Source organism: Martes martes (genome assembly GCF_963455335.1).
Source record: "Martes martes genome assembly, chromosome: 10".
In the NCBI taxonomy this organism is placed as follows: Eukaryota; Metazoa; Chordata; class Mammalia; order Carnivora; family Mustelidae; genus Martes; species Martes martes.
Genome location: NC_137898.1, coordinates 70,665,401 through 70,677,446, shown reverse-complemented (window position 1 = coordinate 70,677,446; position 12,046 = coordinate 70,665,401). Strand labels below are relative to the sequence as shown.

The 12,046-nt window shown below is 45.1% G+C and overlaps 1 protein-coding gene across 2 annotated transcripts in view; it reads left to right on the top strand.

Moving 5' to 3' along the window:
- The first annotated feature begins 1,315 nt into the window (after positions 1 to 1,315).
- Positions 1,316 to 12,046, top strand: part of SYTL2 (synaptotagmin like 2) — a 121,371-nt gene continuing 110,640 nt past the window's right edge. For both annotated transcript variants that reach the window (XM_080816125.1, XM_080816124.1), the window contains exon 1: positions 1,316 to 1,422. The gene's annotated coding sequence lies outside the window, so the exon portion shown is untranslated. The remainder of the gene's footprint in view (positions 1,423 to 12,046) is intronic.

The window sequence follows — 12,046 nt, the reverse complement described above, 5'->3', positions numbered from 1 at the left end:
TCTAACTTATAGCCTTCCTTCAAGACTTACTTTGCTCACATCTGTATGTAAACTTGCCCTCCTCCCCCAGGGTTTGTGATGCTACAACACTCGGCACACCTATTCTAGCTGTTATTACACTAAATTGAAATTATTTGCAAATACGTCTCCTCAAAGGCACGAGGAGTGGCTATTCCTCTTTTGCATCCCCAGTGCCGGCCCACCCCCACCCCAGCACAGGGGCAGAGGAGACTCTCAAAGCTTGGCTGAAAGCCAGAATACACACATAAGGCAGCGCAAGGATTCCTGGGCCAGGTGAGCAGCCCAGCACCCAGCACTGAATGAAATCCTTGGGGATCAGTATTTGCAAGTTTGAGAGAAGGAAGATTTTTGGAAGCACAGAAGGCAAACCTGGGCCACCCTCAGTTGGCTGGGCAACACAAACGAGGGAGATGAGGAGAAAGAAGACCTTAAGGTTTACCTCTTCCAGAAGTTTGCTTGAGCTGGCCCCATCATCGGTAAAATTTTTTAATTGGCCCTGATGTAATGCCTTCCAGCACCTTCCAGGAGCGAACCTGTCCTTATTGCCCACCCATGGGGTGGCTCAGGCAGGAGACATGAAGCTCACAACTTATCTAGGTATTATGGGCTACTTTTTTTTTAGATTTAAAAAAAATTTTTTTTTATTTGACAGAGATCACAAGTAGGCAGAGAGGCAGGCAGAGAGAGAGAGAAGGAGTAAGCAGGCTCCCTGCTGAGCAGAGTGAGCAGAGAGCCTAACGTGGGGGGCTCCATCCCAGGACCCTGGGATCATGACCTGAGCTGAAGGCAGAGGCTTTAACCCACTGAGCCACCCAGGCGCCGCATATGGGCTACTTTTAAAGCACCACTTCAGTCAGTCTTCTTAACAACTCGTGGACTATTTTTACCTATTTTACACATTCCAGCGGTTAAAGCATCTTGATCCCACCCGCTTTCCCGGTGGCTGACCTCGCTCTCTGAACAGAGGGTTCCTTGCCCGCCACCTTTTTGGGGTTCAGGGACTCCTAACACACAGTGGTCAAAAAGTAACTGCTGAACTCTTTCTCTGCTCGGTGAAAAAAGTTGAGGGCAAGGTGCACTTGAGGACGCCCGGGCGGGGTGGGCCAAGGCGGGAGCGAAGAAACAGGAGCGGCGCAGGGAAGTGGGAGAAGGGCTGCGGGGCCGGCCGGAGCGCTGGGGCGCGGGGGCGCCGGGGGCGGGGCGGGGCGAGGCACTGGAGCCACGCCATTGGTCCGCGCGTCCGGGAACCGCCTCTGCGTGCCCTCCCGCCGCCCGCCGGGGGGAGCCTGCGCCCGCAGCCGGGCGCTGACAGCGGTGGGGCAACACCTGGACCGGTGCGGGCCAGAGCGCCCGGAGCGCTTTCTGGGGAGAGGAGGCTCGCGGAGCCGGGTCTGGAGGAAGGTAACGCGCCGCGCCGCGGGTTTCGGGGTTTGCACCACTCCGCGGGGTCTGCGGACCTGGGGACACGGGAGGTGGCGAGAAGCTCTCCCTGCCCGGCTGCGACTGACAGCAGCGGGGTTCCAGGCTCGATTTCTCTGCCCACTCGGCCAACTTTTTTTTCCCTCTCCGGGTCTCTCGTAAATGAGGAAGGTGTTGCTGTTGACGATGCTTTGTAGTGTTCTGAGTTCTAAAACGCGAGGAGCATTTCGGCACCCGGCAAGCTCCCTCCTTCACATCCCCGCCTGTAAGAGCCAGCTCCGCTGCCCAGGGAGCCGAGGCTTCAGGAAACCGAGGTACCGGGTAGGCGGGGGTTCTGCTGGTCTGTCGCGTTTTGGGGGGCTTTTGAGGACTGACCCTGGGCTTTGGGCCGGCTATTGGAGGGACCTGGCCGCAGAGTTACTGCCCCCAGATTGCTCAGGTGAAGTCAAGTACGGCGTTAGGACCTATCTACAGGTGGGGTGTTGGGAAGGGGAACTTGGGGACTGATGATTTTTACTTGAAAGCAAGCAGTTTTTGTTTTGGAATTATGTTCCCACACCCAGACCTGGTCCCGTCGTGAGTTCTAAATCACAGGATTTATCATCCTCCAGGATCAGCAGCCAGAGCTCCATCAACAGTGGGCCGGCCTCTCCGCACCCATCCTGTTTCCTCCCTCTTCCCTTTGCCCCCTCCCGCCTTTATAAATCCCCTTGGACTTTGAGGGGCTCCGTTTTCTGTCCGAATGCAAAGTCCTCATTTTCATTTAGTGCTGGTTTGTGACCAGCAGCCTCTAGAGCTTTGGGCTCTGGGTTGAGATGGAAGCCTGGAAGAACAGACCGTCAGCCTTCTGACCCACACAGCTGGCAGGGATGTGCGGAGGAAGCCCAGTGGGCTTGAGACAGACAGACATGGGAAGGTGGAATGGATTCAAATTGCTGTCCCGCTTCCTGTCCCCTTCTTGGCAGTCATTCCCAGTGAGGGAATGGTGGCCCCAGCTGTCAGTTGCATGCAGCAGCCAGAGGATGATTGAAAGGAGTTGAGGTCTTTGATAGGGTGGCGGGGGGGGGGGGGGGTGTACTGTGGAAGGTTTCCGGGTTCTCCCTTCCCTCCCTTTACCCCTGTAGTCCTTCTGCCCCCTTAGTGTGGTGTCTGGGTGAAATCAGATGCCAGGACCTGCCAAGAGTGGTAGGGAAGGAGGTTGGGCAGTGACAATACTGACTGTCTTTATTGGGCATTTATGGACCATTCTTCTTTGCATATCATGTGTCTTTAGTTCTCACAAAGCCACATGAGGAAAGGTATACTGACATTTACCCCATTCTTTTTTTTTCTTTTTTTTTCTTTTTTTTAAGATTTTATTTATTTATTTGTCAGAGAGAGAGAGAGCGTGAGCACAGGCAGAGGCAGAGGGAGAAGCAGGCTCCCCGCCAAGCAAGGAGCCCGATGTGGGACTCGATCCCAGGATGCTGGGATCATGACCTGAGCCGAAGGCAGCTGCTTAACCAACTGAGCCACCCAGGTGTCCCCATTTACCCCATTCTACAAATGAGAAACTGAGGCTCAGAAAGTTTGCTTCCCTTAGTCACATAGCTAGTAAGCAACATAGCTGGGATTCAAATCTAGTCTCTCTGATTCTAAAACCTGTGTTTTTTCCCCCACCTTTTCTGGTGCTGCTTGAGTAAGGGCAAGTTGGAATTGTAACAGCAAAAATGACTATTACTGAGCTCTCAGTAGGTGCCAGACACTGTTCAAAGCGTTTTAGAGGAGTCACGCCATTTATGGTGAAGGAGTTTCAGTCATTCTGGCGGGAATAAGTGACTGCCTTAGCCTCTCTCAAATAGCAGTCCTTTTCCAGAACGCCTGCCTGATTCCCCCCAGCTGCTAGTAAGTGAGTGGGGCAGGAGCCCTGTTTGCTTTATCCTAGAGGTGGTTTGAGGTCTAATAAAAGATTGATTGTCCACATCTGATCCGTTAGACATGACCGTTTGCTTGTGAATGATCCCACTGTCCCCTAAGAGGCCTTTCTCTGGCTTTGCTCAATAAACATTTGTGGAATGAATGAATTAGCACCTTGTGCAGAGTGGTCTGCTGTCCTGTCGAAATGGGGCAGCCTGGGCCTCACCATTCTCAGAACCCAGGGTGCCAGGCCAGGCAGTTCTCCCCTCTAGGCAAGGGAGGCAGAGTGAGCTATGCCCCTGTGGGCTTCCAGATTTGCCGGGTAATATGTTTCCTGCCACCTGTTTTATAAAGAATTTTAAAGTTACTATAGATGAAAAAAAAAAGATTTTTTTTTTGAACTGACAGGAAAAGTTACTTGGTCTCTCCCAAAAAGGAAGGTAGATAAGATGGTAGTGTTTGCCTTAGGGCTTCCCAAACATCTCCGTAGAAGAATCTCCAATAATGAAACTGACAAGGGGTTAGGGTATAGTTCGGATTGACCCCAGCAAGCTTGAAAATTATTTTAAGAATTTATGTGATTTTTTTTCATGCAATTTCATATGTTGAACTTGGTTCTAATATATAAAACAAGTTTTTCCCCTAAAATATTTGTGTAAAATTGGTGTCCTGACATATTGTTTTCTATTCTTGGGGGCTGACAGTATCCAAATGGAGAAGTAGGGCAAAGATACTGGTCTGGGGGTTTGGGTACTATTTACATTTTTTTATGCACATAGTTTTCTGTAATAGAGCGTCCCAACCCCTTGTGGAGACAACCCTTTTCCTATTTATTCAAATGAAGAGTGTGTTTTAAAAATAAAAAGTTCTTTATTGTTTGATCCCCCCACCAGCTTTATTAAGATATAAGTGGAATATAATATTTTATAAGTCCATGATGGTTTCATATGTGTATATATTGCTACTATTTTTTTTTGCAGTGAGAACATTTAAAAGTTACTCTCTTAGCAAATTTCAAATATATATATATATATATATATATATATATATATATATATATACAGTGTTGCTAGCTACAGTCACCATGTTTTATATCCTCAGAACTTAAGTCATCTTTTAACTGGAACTTTATACCCTTTGACCAACATCTCCCCATTTCTCCCACTCCCTGGTCTCTGGAAACCACCATTCTATTCCCTGGTTCTGTGAGTTCAGCTCTTTTTAGATTACACATACAAGTGATGAGGTCATTATTTGTTTTCTTATTACCAGTGGTGTGTGTGTTTATTCATTGTAGAAAAAGACAAAATACAGAATAATAGTAATAATAATAATAGATCCATACTCAGAAATACCCAAGGCAAACCTTGGGAACTAGCCTTCCAGATCTTTTTCTCTGTATCTATATGAATACAATAAAAAAAAAATGAACTAATGATGGGGCACCTGGCTGGCTCAGTTAGAAGAGCAGGTAACTCTTGATCTTGGGGTTGTGAGTTGAGCCCTATGTTGGGTGTAGAGATTGCTAATAAATAAATACATAAACTTAAAAAAAAAAAAAAGGCATCTCAAACCCCCTGGGTGGCTCAGTCAGTTAAGCATCTGCCTTCAGCTCCAGTCGTGATCTCAGGGTTCTGGGATTGAGTCTCACATTGGGCTCCTTGCTCAGCGGGGAACCTGCTTCTCCCTTTACCTGCCTCCTCCTGCTTGTGCTCTTTCTCTCTTTCTGACAAATAAATAAATAAAATCTTAAAAAAAGAACTTATAAAAATATTTAAAGTCATCATAAGGTTAATCTTGTTTGTGAACCCCAAAGTCTACCCCACCCCATAGTTAATTCCCTGGTGTCATAGAGTTTCCAGCAGAGGGAAGTGCCTGCCGTGGGGCTGTTGCTGGCCTTCGGGATCAAGCTGTGTTTCTTGTGAAATGACTCAAGCGTCTCAAGTGTCTCAAATGTCTCAAATGTAACCGAAAATGTAGCTCTTCAGTGTTGTTGAAGTGCAAAATGTGAGCAGAAAACTCCAAAGCTAAACTGTGCAAGAAGGAGCCTTTGATAAGATCATTGCTTCCGCAATGCATTTTATTACCCGTGTGACTTTGGGTAACACAGGTAGCTTCTCTGAACTGGTTTTCCCTTTGCTAAATGGGGGATAATGACACCTGCTCTATCTTCCCCTACCAGAGTCACTTTCGAGGACTAAGGGTCAGGTGTGATTATTACTTGAATTGTGCGCAAGTGTATATGCTATTTTTAAAAAAAAAAGATGTTTAAATGTAGAAAGATCAAAAGTATTAGAGGTCTTTATAAAATGCTGGAATCCAACTCATGGGCTTAACATTTCCGTAGGACTTAACCACAGTGCAAGTGCTCTGTTGGATTCCTACTCTAAGTTTTCTTCAAAGAATATGATACCTTGATGGCTAGCATCTCCTTGATCATCATCACAGGTCTAAACTGAAGAAAAGGACAGGAAACAGTCCCATCTCACAGAATAAAAGGTAGGCTTGCCATTCATGAGAGCTCTTCATTGGCACAGAGAATCCTAGAGTCCCAGGGCTGTCTCTAGTTGCCTTAAGCAGGGGCAGAGGTGTACAAGGAAGAAACCGGGAGAGTAACTGGAAAGGCGGTGTGCCTGTAGGGGCGTGGCTGAACACAGAAGCCACTGCCTCAAGGGCTGCTCCCGGGCATGCAAGCACTCAGCTTCTGGCAGTTCTGGAAGGGTCCCTGTATTGGGAGGCAGGCTTCTCGGCTTCTTTACCTGCCCCAAAGACAAGCTGTGTAATCTCAGTTATGCCTTCTCCTCGAGCCTTGGTTTCTTTGTAAAGTAAGGGATTAGGACCAGGGGAGGGGACTTTGAGTCTTAAAAATCTATGATCCTGGTTATTTTTTTATCTACATCTGCCCAGATGGAACTTTGGTAGAGTATTACCACATCAGATAAATCACATGTGGGGAAAATGTTTCCACTTCCTGTTGCTTCCAGCTTTTAATGCCCCTTATAATATTCTAAGCGTCTCCCCCATTGACACTCTCACCCAGAACACACGATCCATAGATCACTGAGAGAAGAATTGTTTCTGCTCATCTTTTTGTTACTATTAATCTAGAACCTTCTTAGATTTGGGGGAGGGAGAACTGCTTTCGGTAAGTTTGGGGAAGATTGGTTGACAGAAGTGTATAGTAAAAGCAGGTTATTTCTGGTTATGAGGCTATGTGTGTCACTACGTACTGGGTACTTGTCCTTGTGCTGTGACTTCGGCAGAATGTGGGAGAAGCACACTCTTGAATGTCTCAGAACTCAAGGAGAGGGAGATACAGGGAAGGAGGAGGGAGAGGGAGAGAGACAGGAGAGAGCAGAGAGTATCGGGTGTGGTTAGAATATGATGGAGATGAAAAGACCAATTTGGGAAAAGACTGAGCTCCCACAGACTTGGACGGGCTGGTTTCATTCTGCATCTACATTGCCTAACACTCGATGGGAACTTAGTAAAGTATTTTTAATGAATTACTAAATGAATAAATGAAAGAATGAATGATTCTTCTGAAATGAAATTTTTGCTGAAATATGTACGATGTCTGTCAGGTAGTTGCAGTGATGTCTTTATATATGTGAAATGCATACTTTCAACTTACAAAAACACTTTCCTATGCATTATCCTGCATAATAACAAGATTTTTTTTTAAAAGGCCAAAATAAAGCCTTTCCTAATGCCACACTTTTTAGACACTTCACAGCTACTACTAATAGAAATGGACTTGGTTTATTATTTTTACATAAGTCTTCTTTCTGTAAAAAGCACCAAGAAATACTTGAGGGGTAGGAGTATAAGACCCAGTAAACAGTTCCACAAATTTGCGTTCCAAGTCAGAGGGAGAAAGACTGGCATTGTTAAACTTCTGGGTGACTAGACATTTCTTTTTTCCCTTGCAGAAGCATTCTTTTACCCTAAGTCTTGACAGAACAGATGCCATCAGTTTCTGATTAGACAGATGTGTTTTGTGCCACCATTACTCATGGCCACAGGCGCCTGGGCTCTCATGCCACTGACTGAGTCAGCTGATTAAAACATAGGGCTTCGAGGTTGAGGGCAGGGGCTGGATCCCAGACCAAGCCATGTGGCTCAGTTAGATCTGTGCCTGCCCCACTCCCGCCCCTTCCACCAGCAATCTTCCCTGGGAGAAAGACTGGACTTTGGCATGTTAGATTTATTAGGGAAGATTCTTTACCATTGCTTGTTTTAGACTAGTCATTTGAGTTTTAGGAGTTAGGGGTCTGGGTTTTCAGTTTAATTCTTGGACTCTCGTTAGAGTGGGTTCTCAGGTTGTTTCAGGCTTTCCATCTTGGCACATGGTCACGGTGTGCATCCTGAGACCTTTGCTACCCCAAGTCTGCGACTGTCGCCATGGCATTTCATTTCTCCAGTGTGTCTAAAATGGGAATGATCACACCTGCCTCATAAAGTTGCTCTGAGCATTAAATGAGGTCACATTGAATCAATGAAACCAGCAAAAACGTCTTGAGATACTGTTGCTGGGTGTTTGGTCAAAGACTCGTCAATTAAGGACTCACCACCTCATACCAATCTGGTGCCATTTTTGATATAACTACAGTTTCTCTGTGACATGTATTCAAAGTGCCTTGTGAATAGTTGAAACCTCAAGCATTCAGGGGCAAATGTTACTTGTCTACTGCACTGACAGCCCCTGGGGTCAGTAATGGGTTAGGTAGGACTCATCTTCCTCTAAAGTCATTTCAAAAGTATTTTTGGCATGTTTGAAATTCTGGTATGTCCTTTATTGCTAATATAATATTTCATTATATCTTGTTGCTTCAGATTGCTTTTTTAAACCCCTGAGGCAAGTAAATGATGATGATGATGTCTGAGCTGTCACTATGTACTAGACACTGTTCTAAGTACTGTACCTATGTCCATTTATTTAATCCTCAGGGTAGTCTCTTATCGATACTATTTTGAGTACTGTTGTTTTTCCCCTTTGATGATGATGAAATTAAGGCACAGATAAGTTGAATAAGTTACCCAAGATGACATAGCTAGGAAGAGGGCGACTAGGGATTTGAACCCCGGTAGTCTGACTCTAGAGTCCATGCTTTGGATTATCAGAGGATAATCTTTCCAAACAAAAATGTCACTTTCATTGTTTGTAAAGTATGATGACATCACATTCACCCACAGAGTGTCTGCCTGTAACCTCGTAGCATTCCACTCTGTCATTCATGGAAGGAAGACACTGAAAACAGTTCTAGATGCAGAATGAGGATACATAGCTTGGCAGATGTTTTGACCATACAGGAGAATACTTGAAAATGAGCTTGTTGCATGATATTCAGGAAATTTTATTACCTAGAGACAGCGGTAATTAAGTTTAAGTCTTGCAGGAAATATCTGGGGGTGAGACTGGGTTACAAAGTGATGAGTCAGCAACTTAACGCCCCATTTCAGTATCAGTACTGGGCTGTAATATAGTAGCTGAAGTGCTATGTCTTAGGAAGTAAAATAGTAGCTCTGTTTCCATCAGGTAAATCATGCATTTATGGTCTTTGCTTAGAAGTGCAAAATTGGGAGTGCCTGGGTGGCTCAGAGGGTTAAAGCCTTTGCCTTCTGCTCAGGTCATGATATCAGTGTCTTGGGATCGAGCCCTGTGTCGGGCTCTCTCCTTGGCGGGGAGCCTGCTTCCTCCTCTCTCTCCGCCTGTCTCTCTGCCTACTTGTGATCTCTGTCTGTCAAATAAATAAATAAAATCTTAAAAAAAAAAAAAGGAAGTGCGAAATTGTATCTTTCTTTTCCATTCCTTTTAGGGATGTTATGAATAGCAAGAACATGGTGATAAAGGAATGCTTACTGTCAACTGAGCATGTCCTATGTGTCAGTCCCTTGCCAGGCCTTTGCTCATCTAATTGGAAGGACAGTTCTCTGAACTGGAAGATGATTACCCATTTTACCGATGAGGAAATGGAAGCACGGAAGTTAAGTACATTGCCCAAGGTCAACAGTTAGTGAATGGCAAAACAAACACTTGAATTCCCGTTACTTACCTTCACTGGAAGCCTAAGCTCTGTCCCCTAGCCAGTACTGCCTCTTTTGGGGGGCTTCTGTAGAGCAAGTTTGTTAGATCCACATTTACTGAATGCTGGGTTGAAGCAAATTGCTTGGCATGAGGCTCATAACAGATTATTATATTTGAAATTGGGACTGTTCTAGGAAACCGGGAACATTTCTGTTACCAGAGAAACAGTAATGATGGACTTGATACAAGTCTTTCAGGAGAAAAATCTGGTTTTCCCAACATACCATAGCCTAAGGGGTCAGGCACCTACTTGGCAATTACAAAGCAGGATTGCCCGGGACAAGAATAAGTGAAATATGATCTAGAGAACTGGCAAGTAATTACTTCTTTATGCTTAATTTCTGGAAGACCCCAATTACATTTTATTCTGGGGTATGACAACTTGATAAATGAGAAGGAATATGTGAAGTACTGGAGTAAAAACAAAGTTGGTCTTCGTGTTGTAGAGATTTATGACAGAATTCTTTGTACCAGTAACCCTACTCAGACCACTTAAATATGATACTATTTTACTCCGATAGCCTGCACCTGTAGGTGTTTTTCAACTAGCGTAATACCCCACCTTTCTGCAAATATAATCCCTGTGTTCTTGCTAGAATCCTGAGGATACGTTGCCGTCTGGTGGTTAGTAACAGATGGTTGTGAGGTGCAGTCACAGGTGGAACGTCAGAAGCTAGAATCTTGTGAAGCACAGTGGCTGGCAGGGTGGTAGGGGAGGGGCTATAGTGAGGCAAGTGTTTCTGGATTGTGTCCTTGGGCAAGTGTGAGTCTGGAAGTGCGTGTTCCCTATGGAGGCCACAGTAGTGGAATCAAGTTGGCCTTGCAGTCAGATAGCTGTGAGTTTAAACCTCGGATCCATTTATTAATTGCATGATTGAACAAGTAACTTACCCCCTTGGAATTTGAGTTTTCTTTTCTGAAAAAATTGCATCTGTCTTCCATTTCTCACAAAGTGGCTTGAGGAATCAATGAGATAATGGATACATTAAAGTGTCTTACATGGATTCTTGCTGTTGAGCATCCGTTTCCTCTCTCCTCTCTCCCTCCTTTCTCCTTGGATGCCTCTGTTGGCTCATGAGCGTTCCTGTTGTACAAACTTTGCCATTATCCAACTGTATTTCATCAAATCCCTTAATTTTACAGATGCTTCCATTTCCCTAGAGAAAATAGGAGCTGATGATATTTGCTCCACTCTTTCATAGGGTTTTTATCTCATCATTAAGTCGACAACTAGATTCTGTGGATTAAAAAAAGAACAAGAAAATGCCCATGATAAGGGCACCAAAGTAAAGAGTGCTTACAGTTCAGTGGAAATGTTCTAGTGGAGATACATATAGCTCGTTGTGCAGAAAGCACTGCCTAGGAATGTTGTGGGTGACAAAGGAGGTGGAACCACGGCCCAGGAGTTTGCTAGATTGAGAAAGGGATGGGGTAGAAAAGACAGGTTCAAGGACTTTCATGTTCAGTGGCACCGAGGCAGGAAGGGTGTGGGATACCAGGGGAGAGACCATGGTGTTGGTGTATAGGGCCAAGAAGTTGTGGCTGGAGGGACTGCTCAGGTGGTGGGTGAAAGCCCAACAGTGAAACCAGGCCATAAACTTGCCCTTTGCCTTGGAGGCTTCAAGGAACTAATGAAAGTGTCTCAATCTTGTGAATGAGACAACTGGATTTCTCTTTAGGACAAACAGCCTAAATTATGGAAATGATTAACACTGCCCAAGCAATGGAAGATGGATTGATTGAAGGCACATTTCTTTGGACTTATGGGTCAGATATAATAATATATTTTAAAGCTTTTTGCAAAAGGTACTTGTAGAGATGGGGCTGCTATTTATTTCCAGGCTTCTATAGGAAGGTACATATGTATAGGAAAATAGTGACTCCATATACAAATTTATGGGCTGGACCACTTGGAGCCATATTATTCCAAGAGAATAAATATGCCCTGCTCTGGAGCTAAGCATATTAACCATTTTTCAGTAAAGGACCAGGTATGCTTTTGGCAAATGATTGAGGCTTAGATCCAGAAAGATATTAATACATTTTTTTCAAATCTCCAGAATTGACTTTAAGATTCAAGGAGTAGTTGACACCGAGTGCATGCTGAATTTGGGTAGTGGTTTGTTCAATGTCTTGTGCTCAGCAAGTGCCACTGTGGTTAGCAGTCCCTGGTTTTCCTCAGTGGACGAGCAGGGAGGCTTGTGCCACAAAACGATCACTTATGGGCAAATTGCAAGAAACTGGGTGGCCTTTTTCCTTCAGTAGTCTGGTCAAACACAAGTATGCACAAATGTGTTTGTGTGTTTCCAGGTCTGTGTTTATGTTTTCCTGAGTGTTGTCTGCTTTATCCAGACCAGAGGGAAAACCTGAAATATACCCAGAGTTCCTCGGGGAGAGCCACTGGGGAGGTTCATCTTGGTTGCTAGAGATACCTAGATGTAGAGAAGACACTTGCTTTCCTACATGATCTGGGTGGTGGCTGGGAACCAAGGGTGTGGGGAGATGTGGCTCCAGCTGCCAGATTCTGTGGGGGCACATGTGACCTTACCATGTTGCTGAGCACCACGGTTTGCTTGGTGTGTGAGGAAGTAAGGATGGAGTGGATGAGCTTGCTTTTTCCTT